The sequence below is a fragment of the Puma concolor genome, chromosome D1 (assembly GCF_028749965.1).
Source record: "Puma concolor isolate L17-30 chromosome D1, mPumCon1.1.hap2, whole genome shotgun sequence".
NCBI classification, from domain to species: Eukaryota; Metazoa; Chordata; class Mammalia; order Carnivora; family Felidae; genus Puma; species Puma concolor.
The window spans coordinates 114598936-114615817 of NC_141676.1; the positions used below are offsets into that span (position 1 = coordinate 114598936).

The window sequence follows — 16882 nt, forward strand, 5'->3', positions numbered from 1 at the left end:
GGAAAGAAGATGACTGAATCTGGTTTATGGAGTCACATGTGAGTCCAAGGAATGGCAATATTATCAATAAGGAAGAGTCCTCCCTCCAAAAATATAAAAAAGGAAGGGCGGGAAAGAGAGAGAAAAAAGAGAAAGGAAGTGGGGAAGATTTGAAGCAGGTGTGTGTGTGTATGTGTGTGTATTTCATTTAATTGACTTAAGGAAGAGGTCTCTAACGCTTCATGGGGACAGGTGGGGAGAGAGCCAGGTAAAGGGTTCTCGCTGGTGCAGACAGGAGACTGTGGGTTGAAGGAACAAATACGAGGAAGGCTCCAGCCCGCTCTGTGGGGAACAAGAGTGTTCCCTGACTAGAATGGACGGCACGTGTCTACCCGTCGGATGCGGGGAGTGGAAAACACCAGAATGCGTGGGTGACACGGAGGCTCTCAAATGGAGGCCTGGTTAGAAATAGGCCCTTTCCTCCAGTGGATGCGCGAGATGCTCCTTCGAGGAAACCAACCTGACATCAGTTCTGGAGTCAAACGCGTCATGAATGCCTCTCTGGGGGTGTCTCTGGCTTCCTCTCCGACAGAGGGCCCGTTACCTCCCATAGGCACCTGAGCGGAGGCTCGCTGGGTCAGGGTAGACAGGACCTCCAGGGCCAACGGTGGCCGTGGAGAAGTCCTCGAATGCCACTCTTTGTGTCTGTATTTCAGTGAGGCACTCCTGCCTCCCAGGTGTGTGTCCTTACCAACCACAAGGTAGTCTGCATCGTCGGCCTTGTCCCTCCCCGCCTCTTTATTGCAAGTTCTCTCGGAACACCTGCACCGTTTGTTCCAGATTGCATCAGCCTACAGAAATGTTTTGTTTTGGCCTCGTTTGTCTCGGAGAAAGGATGGCCTCTCACCCGTTGCTCTGACTGTCATTATCTTTCCACACACCTGTTCATTCATATCGGAACGTGGAGTAAATGCCCAGTGTGTGTGAAGCATAAGCTGAGTTCCGGGGATAATGTGAAGTGACAACTGTGTTCGTAGAGGACCCCGCGGTCTTTGAAAGGGGGGTGTAGGTGGACACACACACACACATACCCACGCTAAGTCAGTGGGTTGAAAAAACACCAGACAAGTCCGCACAACTCGGGAGGAGTGAATAATGTCTGGGGAACAAATGCAGGATGCGGAGAGGGGGTCGGGCCGGGAAGGCTTCCAGAAAGGTGGCGAAAAGGCAGCCGCGTGGGGGTGGACATGGTGGAGAACCGGGGGCTGAGAAGTGTGTGGCCTCCCTTCACACCTTTAACCGGAAAGGGAGCGGCTCTTCAGGATGAGGAGGATTTTGTAACAGTTTGGGGGGGGAGGGCGGAATCTTGCATTGTAATTTTCCTGTAGAAAATTGTGAATTACTTGGGGCTATTTTCCACTCTTTGTGGAGAGGGATGGCCTTTTGACTCAAAATGTTAAGTTCACAAACTCCTGTAGTTGTTGATGTCCTGGTGAGTCATCAGAGATCAGCCTTGGTCGTGCTGACCTTGAGAACAAGTGTAAGGTGAGACCCAGCCAGCAAGGCACAGATTCTACGTCCTACCAACCAGCTTTGGACGGTTGGTTGTCAGGGAGATAATGCTAGGGTTTTGTGTTTTATAAACAGTGGGCGAGATCATTTTTGCAGAGTAAGCTTTTGATTTTTTGGCACAGCAAGGACCCAGGGTTCACATCAAAAGAAGAAGCTAATGTTCTTTTTGTTCACGTTACCATTGCTTTGTTACCGAACATAATTAACCTTCATGCCGTGTGTTCTGTTAGCTTGCTGTGACTCTTTACTTTTGGTGGCAATTTGCATTAATGCCATTTTTACTATTGTAGCCTTTTCTGAGAATACACGGTGGAAACAAGAAGCCCTCAAGGTCTGGCCAATTCAGTGTCATCATTCCCCACAGTATCACACAGGATGTCAGGATTAGCTGGGGTCTTAGGGTCCTCCAGTCCAGCCAATCATGCAGACCTCGCCTCTGTTGCAAAGCAAGCATCCTGGAATCTAAAACGCTAAACACAGCCTTCTGGGGCTGCATATATGTGGTTTGATTCTTTCATTTCTCTCAGCACCGTGGGTGTTTGAGATACCATATGTGTAATTATGTTCCCTCAAAACTGTAATGACAAACTTACTCTGATTGTATAATAAACTCAGGGATCATCGGGAGTCTATATAAATACGCCTAAATATAAAAATGATCCCACAGCATAAATTCCTGTTGCACAGCCTGGTGAGAAATGACGGGCGCTCTGAATTCTCTAGGTGCACAAATCCAGGTAACTGGGGGTTCTTGTAACTTCTCCTGACGAGTTTCCGTGAATACATTCTCTCGCTTCTCCTCTTTCATAAGTACAGTATGGGAACATAATTGAATCTTCCTTTGATAAGTGAGATTCCCTACAAGGTCTCAGGGCGATCACTCAGAAAATCGATTCTCCTTGTACAGCCTAAATACCCAGAAAATAGAAAAGATGATGCTGATTTCAGGCCAGCCCACTAAACAGCCCCCAGGTTATTTTTTTGGAATAAATCCACAACAATTCCCTTTATAATTTGCCTCTTGATAAAACCTTAATGCAGTAAAAAAAATCCAGATAATTATGGTGTCACTTAGTGAAGTCAGTTGATGTTTTTTTTTTAAATTTTTTTTTTCCACGTTTTTATTTATTTTTGGGACAGAGAGAGACAGAGCATGAATGGGGGAGGGGCAGAGAGAGAGGGAGACACAGAATCGGAAACAGGCTCCAGGCTCTGAGCCGTCAGCCCAGAGCCTGACGCGGGGCTCGAACTCACGGACCGCGAGATCGTGACCTGGCTGAAGTCGGACGCTTAACCGACTGCGCCACCCAGGCGCCCCAGTCAGTTGATGTTTAAAGCGCTATGTCTTGCTCGTTACAGAGCAAATGTCTTTTTGTGAAAAAGGAGTAGCTTCGTAAATGTCTAGTATGTAGCATATATAATAATTAAACCACATTAAGCACACATATCAGCTTGCTGTGTTTGGATTCCTTGCTTGAAATATGTGCCTGGTATCACTTTAAAAATAAAGTACTTATTAAGACAGGGCAATTGTTCCTTGAAATTCTCAAAGCAACTTGGGAAAGATGCAGAATTTTCAAAGCTGATTCAGAGGTTAAACCACTAATTTTCTTTCTATTCTTCCATTTTCTTTACAATAATACAATAAATTGTCACAAATGAACAACATTTATTTCCTCAGATAATTGTTCGGTACACACATTAACAGTACTCCGATGAAAGTTCAGGCTTTTATTCGTACGTTGGAAGGTTTCCCCTTTGAGAGGTTTAGCATTGCCCATCTTTGAGGCTTAAACACTGTGATAAGACCTCTAACGTAAATGTATAAACAGATACGTAATTGAAGAAACTCATGAGACCTGAGAACATAATCTGTATCAACGTGCTGGCAACTCAGCTGGTGTTTTTCTTTATTGTGAGGAGACAGAATATGGACAGAAGACCCGCACTGCAGAAATATACACGTGTGAGGAGAGAGCAAGTGCACATGTAGTGAGGACATGTTCTCCATCACTTAGAATGTGCAATTAAAAAGATATACAATTTTCCAGCAGGGAGCACTTTTATGGCACGTTGTATTATTGCTTTATTTTATAGATTACTGTTTTAACATTTAATCATAAGAAATATGTTTTAAGTATATATTGCATGTTGAGAATAACACAGTGTCTTGATAGCTTTTGGCTGCTTCAAAATATAGACTTCCCAAATCTAAATATACATGTGATTTACTTATTTTTAAGAAAGTTTGCTGCTATAATTTTGTGCCGTATGATCCCTTCACTGTCTTAATCATTTAAAAATTAACTCAGATCTGTAGGATGCACACCTTATTACTGAAAGTCTGAAGATCACTTGTAATTTGTGAGAGAAACACTTACAGATTAAATAAATTTAGGTAATAAAGACAGGATGAAAACAACTTACGATTTCGTGGATTGATACTTGTTTCTTAACTTTCTAGAAACTTAACTAGAAAAAGAACGTTTCCATTTAAAAATTCTTGCTCAGTGGAGAATAACCAAGTTACACAAAATAGTAACAGTAATGATAATAGAGCCTTAAGATGTTTTCATTTGAGCTGTGATTGGGGAAAATCATTCAAACCTTTTTACATGTTTACTCTTTTATAGCAAACTTGTAATCAGCACATTTCAAAAACACTGTAGTTTAGAAATAGCATCGTGACCTATTCATAAGTTCAAATACACCATAATAACTCAAACATAAATTTTCTTCGTCAAAATATTAACACTAGCATCGTCATTCCTCATTACATTTAGGTAATTATGTGTTATCCTGAAAATGAGAAAATAATTTTTCGCTCGTGTGGTGTTAATATTCAATCAACACAGTGTTCTTTTGTAAACATTCTCTAGGTATCTGTCTTTTCTATGGTAGTTGGTAGAAAAGACAGTATGCATCTGAGCGTACTCCTCAAGTTCGGAGAACAATGGCATACATTTGACCAAATATCAGCTAGGGGACAGCCAAGAGTTAGCATTTTTTAAACTTTTATTTTAAAAATTGTATCTTTATGTCATTAAAACTACTGTGTGAGATGTTTGTGCATCACCTGTCTTACTCAACTGTGAACCCTCCCAAATTCCTAACAAACGGCCTCCATCATGATGTATAAGCGAAAGTGCTGGAATGAATGGGGAAGCAGCCACAGATTGGACAAGAGTCCACATCGCAGTGGCACCAGCATCCTGGATCTTCATGAGTCCTTTCCTACTGCTGCTAGGAGCATGCTGCTAAGGCCTGAACCCACTACTCGTATTGGGGTTTTTGGTTGTGTTTTTTTTGTTTTTAGTTCTGATTTACTTGTGACTTCTCTACTCTTCCTCTTTGTTCTTCCTGTAGAGTCATTCCTGGTGGGAAATCTTTGGCAGTGTCTTATCCCATTAATTGCCCAGAAGTATATGTATTTGGAAAGTTACAGACTTGTTTATTATTTACGTGTTAGTTAAGTTTACACGCCATTTGGAGATGAGCTCGTAAACATGTTAATCATTTTTCACAATGAAGATGTCATGGCCACGCTCTATAAGCAAGTCACTGGGCTGGTGGCTTCCGGGACAGACGGATGAGTAGGACTCACTTTCTTCTTTCAAAGAACAAGATACCTAGTAGGAGAGAGAAGACACACATAGGCACCTTGCTTGGAAGCGATCAAGGTTCCTTGTTGGGTTGTTGTGCCGGACGTGGATAGGACTGTGCCCAAAGGCTCACTGCAGAAAGCGCAATGACATTGGGTCCGGAAGAAGGATTTGGTCATGGTGAAGTTTTTCCTGCCTAGGTTTGGAGGGACAGTCCTTTCCTTGAGGTATCACAGCACTCACTTGACTCCTTTCTCCTCACGCACACATCTTACTGTTCACCGTTGTCCTTGTAGATGCTGTGGGTGGTAGGATTGGTGCAGGGAGGGACCAGTAGTCTCCCTGTCCCCAGCATCCGCACGTAGAATAGACACCTGTGCTTCCTTCCGGTCCCAAGCCTTGCTGGGGAAGGGGCAGTCGAAGCTCCATGAGGAAGAGCTTAGGTGGTGCCTGGGTTGAAATCTGTGTGGGTGTTTTTCTCAGTTCACTTCGTCTGGTTATAGTTAGGGAAAGATTCCTTCCAGTCTTCGGCATGACGTTGTCCATCTGTCTTAGCTTACATTACTCCCCAGCCTGTGCAGATGTTTTATTAGAAAATGGGTAAAGGCTAATTCAGGAATATCCAAAAGTCTTTCTGGGGTGGGTGCTTTTAGTGTATGTTTATATAAACGCATATAACTGGTGCATATCATCCTGTAATTTAAAGGTGTTGATGGAACTACGCACATATTGGTAAGCTGATGCAGAACTTTCTGAAAGTAACCAGTGTTTACATTGTCCATACACATTTAGCCCTGACACAGGAGACTTCTCACTGTAGGGCACGAAGTAATAGCACGCAGTCCTACCAAACACGAAGGATCTGATGGCTCTAGCCACCGGCCATGCCACCTCAAAAGCTAGTTATGTGGCAAGTCACTTTATTTAAGCTGACACTTTGGGTCCACCCATCTTTGCAGCAGGATGTATGCTGGTTTTCTGATGGGACAAAGCTAGAGCGAGGAGATCTGCAATAAATACAAAAGCCACTTGTGCCACCATAACATGGTCAATTGGATATTTCATGAAGTGTATGCATCATAGGTGATGTGTCTACAGTGGTTTCATAAAAGACAGAATTTCCAGATTGTTGTTTATGTAGCTTTTTCTATTCCAAACAGCAGCCGAGTTAATTGATCACCATGGTAATTAGCATGGCTGAATCCCATCTGTCAATAGGATTTAATTGTATTCCAACCATGAAAATGAGAAACAAGTCTGGTAAACAAAAGCGTCATTAAAAAAAACAGCAAATAAAAGAGAAATCAACTCACCTTCTGTTTTTCTCAGAAAAATTAAATTGAGCAGCCCAGATACAAGGATTCTTTCTTAGGCTATCTCAATGGCATCAGGTACAGAGCATTTTCCTTCTTACTATTAGAAAGGTTTGGGCGTGTTAGCATCTCCATGGGCTCTCTCTCTATGCTGAGACATGGAGCCGCCCCTGCCTGTCCTGTTCCACATTTGCATTCCACTTAGGAATATTCTGTTCCACTCAGCTCATAAAATGGGCTTCACTGCCGATATGCGCTTGTTTACTGACGTACTGGTGAAACATTTCAGTGCTGGTTACACACAGAATGTAAGTAGCCTCTTTCCGGTGACCTCTGGAGGACAGGAGCTAACCAGAATACTTGGGTACCCTGGCTTTCAAAACCAGACGCCCCATTTCTGATGTTGAAGACAAAGAAGATACGATTGTTGATTTTTTTTTCTTTACAAACTGTAAATGAAATGGAACAGAAATGTCTAGGCAACCCTGACAAAAACTTTTATTTTTCAGTATTAACTCGTTTTTCTTCAAAACAACTTAAGGCGCTGTTCATTTTGAATAAAGTCTTGGTTTTATCTTAGGTTCTTACTGCAATGTTTTTCATGTAGACTTGAGAGTTATGCTGGACCCTTCGTGCCTGTGGCTAAGAGACACGGGACCAAATGTTCTAAGGATAACTCGTAAATTACTGCTTATGCAACATGAGATAAACTGGCATTGAATTAAAATTAAAATGTGGAGCCGCGCTGTAGTCATGGTTTCGGATATTAAAATAGTATCTGAGACTACTTTTTCGAAAAGTTTAAAGCAAACAGGATCATCGTCTCTTGAATTTGCAGCCAACAACCTCACACACACACACACACACACACACACCCCAACAACAACAACAAAACCAGTGATGGCCTCGTGTAGGGGTGTGATTTGTGTTGTTGGGATGGATGTGTAGCACATCTGCCCCGCAATTAACCGTGGTTCCCTCTTCCCTTTCAGAGTCCTAGGTGAGAGCATTCCCTTACGGTAGGGGCTTTTCATCTAGGATAACTGTGACCATCCTAGATACAAAATACCTCAATTACAGGGGAAAAAGCCATGCTCTACTTTTAATAAAATAGGCTCTAAGTGAATCATTTCTTTTTTTTTTTTTTCAACGTTTTTATTTATTTTTGGGACAGAGAGAGACAGAGCATGAACGGGGGGGGGGGGGGGGGGCAGAGAGAGAGGGAGACACAGAATCGGAAACAGGCTCCAGGCTCCGAGCCATCAGCCCAGAGCCTGACGCGGGGCTCGAACTCACGGACCGCGAGATCGTGACCTGGCTGAAGCCGGACGCTTAACCGACTGCGCCACCCAGGTGCCCCGTGAATCATTTCTTAAAAAGAGCTGTGAGTTTTGTTCTTTGAAAATATTGACTCATTCTTCCCTCTGTGACCAAAAAGAAAGTCAACAAAACACAGGCATCTTCAAAAACTAGTATAAAAATTTAATTAAGATATGTTATTCTATCCTTACATAAAACAACAGTGTTTTGTACCTGCAGTTCTGGAAAACAGTCTCTCTCTCTCTCTCTCTCTCCCCCTCTCTCACATACCCACACACACACGCGCATGCACGTGCACTGGTTAAGATATACAGATCAGTAAGACAGAAAGCCTGTTGTAGCTTTTTAAAAAAAATGTTTTCATGTTTATTTATTTTTGAGAGAGAGAGAGAAAGAGTGCAAGCAGGGAGAAGCAGGGAGAGGCAGACAGAGGGAGACACAGAATCTGAAGCAGGCTCCAAGCCCCAAGCCATCATCACAGAGCCCTGTGTTGGGTTCGACCTGGGGCTTGGACCCACGGACTGTGAGATTACGACCTGAGCCAAAGCTGGACGCTTAACCAACTGAGCCACCCAGGTGCCGCAAAAGCCTGTTGTAGCTTTGAAGTCATAAAAATAGGGTTTAAGTTCCCTGAATGTGTCACTTATTATCTGAATGCCCTTGGACAAAGCGTTAATTTCTCTGAGCTTCATAATCCTCTTCTGTAAAATGGGGATGGTGATGATAATCTCTTTTGCATAGGATTTTGGTATGGACTTCATGGATAATTTGAATTTGTCTTGTAAATAGAAAAACACTCCACTGAAGTAAGTTACTGTTTTTTCGTATGAGTAGTAACAGTAATTAACAACCTGGAAAAGTCATAAGAGATGATGCAGGTTATAAATCCCGAAGGAAATATGTACGTTAATTTTAGCCCCTTCTTGACGCGGATCAGATGCCATTGGGTCTTTAAAGCCATCCCTACTCCCTTGGGCCTTGAACTCTGGGCTCCCCAAGATGGTAGCAAGACTTGATCACCAACCTGTTTGAAAACCAGGAAGTGTGCTTCAAAGGTTGGCTAAGAAAATCATTTAATAGTGCATTATTTCAACCATTTGTTCAGTGTCATTTTTAACCATAGCAATCTGCAGGGTGTTCTTGTAGGTTAAAGAAAGTCAACAACAAAGTCCTTGCTCATAACGTGCTTACAGGATTATTAAGCAGACAGAACATAGTGTGAAGATAATCCATCCGCCCTAATTAGGAGTGAAAAAGTGTTGCATAGTAAATAAGGTGAGTAATGCTTACGTCATGTGCAACCAAAGGGTTGAGGTTGATGCTGAGAATGTAAGTGTTGTCTTTCCCCAAAAGTATGATTTAGAATCCCTGTTGTCGGCAGGTATGTGTTAGATGGGACAGTGAGTGAGCCTCTTTCCATAGGACACCTTCCTCAAAGACCTTTAAAAAAAAACCCAAGGGGCGCCTGGGTGGCGCAGTCAGTTAAGTGTCTGACTTCAGCCAGGTCACGATCTCGCGGTCCGTGGGTTCGAGCCCCGCGTCGGGCTCTGGGCTGATGGCTCAGAGCCTGGAGCCTGTTTCCAATTCTGTGTCTCCCTCTCTCTCTGCCCCTCCCCCGTTCATGCTCTGTCTCTCTCTGTCCCAAAAATAAATAAACGTTGAAAAAAAAAATTTAAAAAAAAAACCCGAAAAACCAAATACCCAAATTACGCAGCTGAGGAAGTGAAACCCTTGGCGTGAAAGCCCAGAGTCATTAGCACTGGCCCGTGTAACCATGAGGCCACGGGGTTGCAAGCCTGGGGGCTCCATGGCGTGGTTTATAGCAGCATCTGAAGGTTCCCTTGAAGAACCAGTGTGTTGACAGGGGTCATTGGTCCCGTGGCTGTTGGTCAACACATCCAGTCTCTCGGAGAAGGACCTTCAAACCTTTTTGATGGTGAACCTCATTACTTAAAAAACAAAAATGACTTTGATCACACTCTCACTTTTTTAAATGGATCTGTTAAAATAAATACCAACAGAATTTCTACTCTTCTTCTCCCTCCGTCGCCAGTGCTGGAGGGGCAAGATTCGGTCACCTTGGATGCCATTAGAAGACACCTCTGTGTCTGAGGCTCTGAGGTACGGCCAGGGGACAGCTTCCTTTGAGGATGCAGTGGGGTAGAGTCAAAATCAGAGGGCAAGAGGCATGCGGAGATCCGCACATGTGATGGCACCCTGATGGGCATGTCCAGTTGGGTGCGGGTCAGGAGAAGGTGGTGGACAGCCTCGGGCATGGAGCAGGGGGGGGTGACCTCGGGGACGACAGGGGCAGCGGCAGGCCTGGCCTCCTCCCCTGCTGTACTGACATGTGGGGCAGAAGGGCACGGGGCCTCGGGGGCGTCTGTGGATAAGGATGGGTCCCAGAGCAAAGGGCGACAGAAGAAAGCAGGTTCAGAAAGACCTCACCTCTGCTTCCCAGCGGCTAGAACAGTTCCTCCTGCCTTGACCGCCGAACGCCAGGCTGAGATTGTGTGATGTTGTGCTTGGGAAGCAGACCCTGTTGCTCCCCATCTGTGCCCCCTGGGCCCACGCTTGTGTTCCCGGAAGTGCTGACATCTTCCCACACTTGGCACCGTGTGCCTTGGCCTCCCTCCTCAGCCTGGACGCACAGAAGCCTCAGGTCGTGCAAGACGTGATTCGGGGGACACGCGGCCCGGCTTCCCTGTCTGTCTGGGGGGCCGTTCTGAAGGCCGTTCTGGGTGGTTCCTCTGGGGGTGGAGAAATGTGGGTGCTCACAGCGACCTTGAGCTACGCCTTCTCCTGCTTGGTCTCAGTTTATCGACTTCCTCAGCTGCGCCCCCTGCAACGAGCCCCCGAATGAAGAAAACCTGCACGTCGTCTGTATCTCAGGGCACAGCCCCCGCACAAAAACCATTAGGGCCAGTCCCGTATTTAGTATCGTGCTACGGGTGCTGTCCTCAAAGGACTTCTGGAGTCTCAAGACTCATGTTGATTTTACAAAAAGGCAGTGGACTTCTGCCTCACACCATCCGGGCAGGGCCTTGAGACCTAGCTCTGGGTTCAAGATGGCTTTTATGAATTCTCTGTGTTCTGTGACAGTGTTTTCAACCGATGCTCTGAATTGACCGATTCGGATTCGGAAGTGCCCCGTCCGTAACTCTTAGAGTTTAATGTATTTTATAATTACAATATATAACCAAATGTGGCTGGCAGGCAGTTTGACCTAAGTCTGAAGGGCGTGGACTTTGAATATAACAAGGTTCAGTTCCCTCCTTGCACACTTCTGGTACTGTGCATAGATGCTTTTACATTTGAAAGGCTCTCCGTGTTGCTATTCCGTTGACTTCTGAGAAATCCACTTGGCATTGACTGGGGGCTTATTTTAAAGCATCAATCATGGTATGATCCTTGGTTAAGGATGTGCTCCCCCTTCTGCCCACAACGTCTTGAGATCAGTTCTTCAAGCACAGATTATACAGATTTGACACTTATATGTGCAAATAGGTCATTTGTATGCACATTTTTGACAGAAGCCTTATGTTTATCTCTCATTGTTTTGACAATATTAGCAAAACATTAGACACTGACTTAAATATCCGTTCTTTGTATGCAATTCAGTCGACTTATTGTGGTGCTTTGAAAAAAAAATCCTATTCCATGGCCAATTTGTTTTACATGTGAAAGGTGGCTAGAACAGGGGCCTGACAGGTCATTTTGTTTCATTCTTTTGCCGTGCCATCGCCACGCTGAGATGTGTTCTTAAGCGTATACTTGGAGATTTTAATCCTTTGAGTTGCCTATTTGATCATCCTAACTTACAGCCCAAGGTGACAACTACTTCTTGAGACTCACTGCCAAAATGTGCATTTTGTAAGACCTTTTTGTTCACTAGGGACTCAAAGGAAAGCCCGTCTTCACTCATAAGTGATATTTCTTCCCTCACAGCCTTAGTTAATACGACCTGTATGACATACGTTTACATTTCTAAGAGGTTGTCGGGGCACCTGGGTGGCTCAGCCGGTAAAGTGTCCGACCTCGGCTCAGGTCATGATCTCACGGTTCGTGAGCTGGAGCCCTGCATCAGGCTCTATGCCGACAGCTCAGAGCCTGGAGCCTGCTTCAGACTCTCTGTCTCCCTCTCTCTCTGCCCCTCCCCCAGTTGTGTGCATGTGCGCTCGCGTGCTCTCTCTCTCTCTGTCTCTCAAAATAAATAAATATTTAAAAAAATTTAAAAAGAGAAAGTTTCCAAGAGGTTGTCAAAAGCAAAGATGTTGAAGAGATGTTTGAGATCATGTTAACGCAGCCAAAGTGTCCCAGCTTTGCACACACTTTTTACTTACAGTCTCAGTATTTGTGTATTAAAAAATGGCTGATATTAGAGATGCAGGTTGTGGTAATTTCACTGCGCATTTGACTTTTAGATGTAATAGGGAAATAGTCTATAAGAATGTCAACAGCAAATGCGAAAGTTACAATAGGCATTTTGCCAAGCTGCAGAATTCCCCTGGAGAGTTCACGGTGGCTGTAATACCAGCCCGTTGTTGGAAGGGAAATGCTAAGCCTCTGCATAGCACATCTGAAGGTCATATTTACTTTGGCCTTTGTTTCATGGAAAAGATAGGTGACATTTCTATCTTTTTTAAAAAATTTTTAATGTTTATTTATTTTTGAGAGACAGAGTATGAGTGAGGGAGGGGCAGAGAGAGAGGGAGACACAGAATCTGAAGCAGGCTCCAGGAGCTGTCAGCCCAGAGCCCGATGCAGGGCTCAAACCCACGAACCGGGAGATCATGACCCGAGCTGAAGTCGAACGCTTAACCGACTAAGCCACCCAGGCGCCCCTATAGGTGACATTTGTTAACAGCGGGTTATCTTTACATGACTAAGACTAGACATTAGGAGAAATGCAAAGTTTACTAAGAACGGATCAATAGTGTACTTTTTTTTTAAACAAAAAAGCAAGAAGTATTGATAAGAAGAGTCAATGCCATCCTTTTTCCCCTTGTACTCAAAATCAACACGTCTCAAATGTCGCTCAGTAGGTAGGGGCATTTGTAGAATGATAGTATGAGTCTGTCTTTGCTGAATTGAGTGAGTTGCAAGGACTTGGCCTTAACTGCAAAAGGAAGATTGAATTTCTTGAGGCCAAGAGCTTCCTGCAAAGCCAGAATGGCTGACATTCTGTCTGAAACGGACTGGGGCGAAGAACTTTGCAGTTTAGAAAGATGTAAATCGCTGCTCAGAAGACATATTTATCGATCATCTTGCTACTGTTATTTACTAGATCCTGGGTATTTCATTATACCTATTCCAAGATATTCAAGGCCATAGTTGTGGCAGATTTTTGATTGTATACAAAGCTATCCAAAGTGGAACGTTTCACCCCAGGGATTCCCCCCGGAACGGCTGTAGCCACTTCATTAAGGCTGCTAAATCAAAAGTCTGTGGGCGCGTTTTGTTACTTCGGGCTAGAATCATTCGCATTGTTTTCATTTTTGACCAACTGGAGGTACCTACCAATGGACCTTTGAAAAAATAAAAGCAGTTTTTACATTCTTCCATAATTATTACGCCAATAGTATCCAGGAAAATTTAACAAAACAACAAAGTGTCCTATAAACTTAGTGTGTGTGGACATACCTAAATTTAAAAGTTTGTTAAGGTTCAGATGTATACGCTGCATTTTGCCTTGACACTCTACAAACAGAAACCAGGATAAAATATGATCTTACTTTCATTGTTGTAAATGTCAAGGTCAGATTTTCTCCTTCCTCACAGTGTGGAGGGAACCAAGCGTTTTGGGAAGTTGAGGACCTCAGACGGGTAAGAGCTGTGCTTTGATAGTGACGTAGAAAGTACAGTTATTGTACAGTCACACCCTGAACAGTAATTGGGAAAACATTACTCTGTAAGCAGTCCTTTTGTCCAGTCTGTTCGCGAAAGCCACAGAACTTAGCGTAGCTGTCTCTCTGAGGTGTCGAGTCCAGATGTCAGTCTTGAACACTATCCTGATGGGATCCATTAAGTTAGAACTTGAAAATACTAACAATAGTAGGAAATCATTTGGGTCCACACCATGGGATAAGAACTCTACTTTGAATGTAGCCTGACTGTTTTAAGAAGACAAACTGAAGTCTGCAGGTTTATTCATGTCAGCCTACATGTATTCTACTATTAGCATAAAACGCCCCCTCATGGGGCTCAGTCGGTTAAACGTCCAGCTTCGGCTCAGGTCATGATCTCACGGTTCCTGGGTTCAAGCCCTGCATCGGGCTCTGTGCGGACAGCCCAGAGCCTGGAGCCTGCTTCAGATTCTTTGTCTCCCACTGTCTGCCCCTCTCCTGCTTGCTCCCTCTCTCTCAAATATAAATAAACATTAGGATACAATACAATACAATACAATACAATACAATACAATACAATACAAATTCTGCCTCTTTAGTTAATGGTTAAAATCTGTTCTATCCTAGTTTGCAACGTTCCTCTTTAACAAATTTCTGGTCTTTGTGTATTACATTCTGTTTTTGTTTTTTGCTACATTAAGTGGGGAAGAAAATAAGGAAGGATGCTCTCTCCCTTGTATCAGAGCCCTGGTCAGGACTCTGTACTTTGTCTGCACTGCTCATATACTTAGTTACTCACCCCTCTTCCACCATGCTCGGACCCAGTGTGTGACCATAGCTTCTCCAACACTCTCCAGCTCAGCAGCCCTCCTGACCTTGGAAAGTTCCCTACATACATGTATTTGTTAGCTATTTGAAGAATAAGCTGTGTAACAGCCATCCCAAAACTAAGTGGCTTGACTTATTCTCATGTGTCTGGGGTCAAGTGGCTTTGACAGACTTAGACTGGGCTTGTGCGGTGTTGCCTTCTGCGTTAGGTTCGATCCACATCTGCTCCGTGTGTCTCCCATGTTTGTCCTAATAGGCTGCCTGATACATGTGCTTTTAATGGCAATAAAGAAGCACAGGAGTGTTGTATAGAGTCATAGGGGGACCCCTAAGGTCTAGGCTCAGAGTTGGCCCGTCAGCACTTCCTCCTGTGTTCTGTCGTCTCAATCCGTTTGAATTCCCAAGCCCAGCCTCACCAGGGTAGGAGAATGAAGTGGATGACTCTAGGGGGGCTGCTAGAAAGTCATATGGCAAATATGGAGGACCCTGTAGGAGGGTGAATAAGTGAAACGATAGTAACCGTAATGCACTTAAGAATCGACCCCAGTGCCCTTTTCTCTCCCAAAACACTGCTATGCAAGGAGGCTCTAGAATACTTCTTACTAACGCTCGTGATTCAGCAGGTCAGACCGAAGAGAATCAATCCGTTTCTAGTTTTCTTTAGGAAACTCAATGTGAGCCATGGACCTGCTCTCATTCCCAGAAATCCTTTGCTGTTTGTCCACAATAAGATAAGGAACTTGTGCCAAATGTAGATTAACTCTGACCCTATGTGCACTATTAGTCTACTGGTATTGTTTATTGTAGCAAGAAATTTTTGACGAAGGAATCTATATTCTGATTGTCAACCTGGCCCAAGCTACTCATTACATGGCATTTTAAGTAGCCTTACCCTGGAACTTGTCTAGAAAAATGGATCCCTTCATCCAATATTTCAATTCTTCCACTAATTCTCGACTATACGTAAATCCCCAGAACTGAAGTTAAACCGTAACGAATTCAATACCTTTATATTCGTATTAACGGTCTTGTCTATTTGAAACTGTTCCATTAGTAGTATAGATCCACACAGGGAACATTGTAATGTTAGGATAGATATCAAACTCGGCACTTACGTAAAGGCACAGGTAGAATGGACTACGAAATATGACCATATCCTGCTCCGTACTCTTAAAATATAGTTGTTCCCTTAGATTTAAATAGAAAAATATGTCTTCCATTGCCTTTTCAATATACTTTAGAAACAATTTATCATGTTCCTTGACGTGTACAAGGTACCTATCAAATTACAGCGGTGGCAGAATAAAATAATTATTAATACTTTTCTGTTTTGGCATCCATATTATCTCCTTCTGGCTAGATTGGAACATATTTTCCATTTTTTATTTTCATTTAGGAGCTATCAATAAATTATGAGTAATATCTTTGGCACATTGAATGGATAAGATCGTGTCACATTTTGTGGGATTTATGTTTTCAGTGCACAGTCGCAGTCATGTCAAACTTATTAGAAAAAAAATTAATGAAATAGCTTCAGGGCCTAACATTTCTAGAAATAGTCAAGGAAAGCCAAATATAAAATATTTAAGCGTATGTCTCCGTGTCTACATTTTATTACATATGTTACTTCTTCTCTCCGAAGCAATAAATCGGCCTCCAAAACTGCCTCACATTTCTGAACTCCTGAAATGTTTGCTGCTAAAATTCATTGCTCATTTACCCCTTTGTGTTATTTTTCTGCACATCTGCTTCATTACGTGACGTCTCTTATTTCTGCTCTAGATTTTGAAAAGCATTCCACTTTTATTAAGGGGGTTAGGGGAGTTTTGTAACCCTCCCACAGGAAAGCCAATGTTATCACTGTTTTGCAGATGAAGAAAATGCCTCCCAGAATCGATGATTTTTCCCAAAGACACACAGCTAGAAAGGAGTATCAAACAGTCCATTCAAACACACCTTTAAAAAAAAAAAAACTCATTCATATTAGCCCTTTTACAGTAAGGGTAGCAGATAGAACAGGCGTGACTAGCCACTCACCTCGCTCAGTGCTCAGGATTGATCATAATTGTCCTGAGGCTCTGGCCCCAGGGCACACGGCGGTCTCAGAAACATGATTCTCGGTGCACTGCTCCAGGGAAAGTCACGTACGTTTTTGGAGTTGGCATTCAGGATGAAATGCATTTTGGTTTTCCATCTCTGTACCTTGCTTTGTTAGGGTTTATGATTTTTTTTCGTACTTATGCCCCGTAACCTGTATCGTTGTACTTTGCACAAAATAATAAATGCTAAGTAACTGTTGATGGTTTATGGTTAAATCGGTGTAAGTTATAATGGGCCTCATGTCATGCCAGGCACCGCTCTATGTGGTGAGTTTCAGGATGAATCCATTCCCTGGGGCATAAGAGGGAGGCAGAGAAGGGGA

General features: G+C 43.5%; 1 protein-coding gene across 3 annotated transcripts in view; it reads left to right on the forward strand.

Annotated features, from left to right (window-relative positions):
* Positions 1-16882, forward strand: part of PDGFD (platelet derived growth factor D) — a 225219-nt gene that overhangs the window by 116876 nt on the left and 91461 nt on the right. The window lies entirely within an intron of this gene.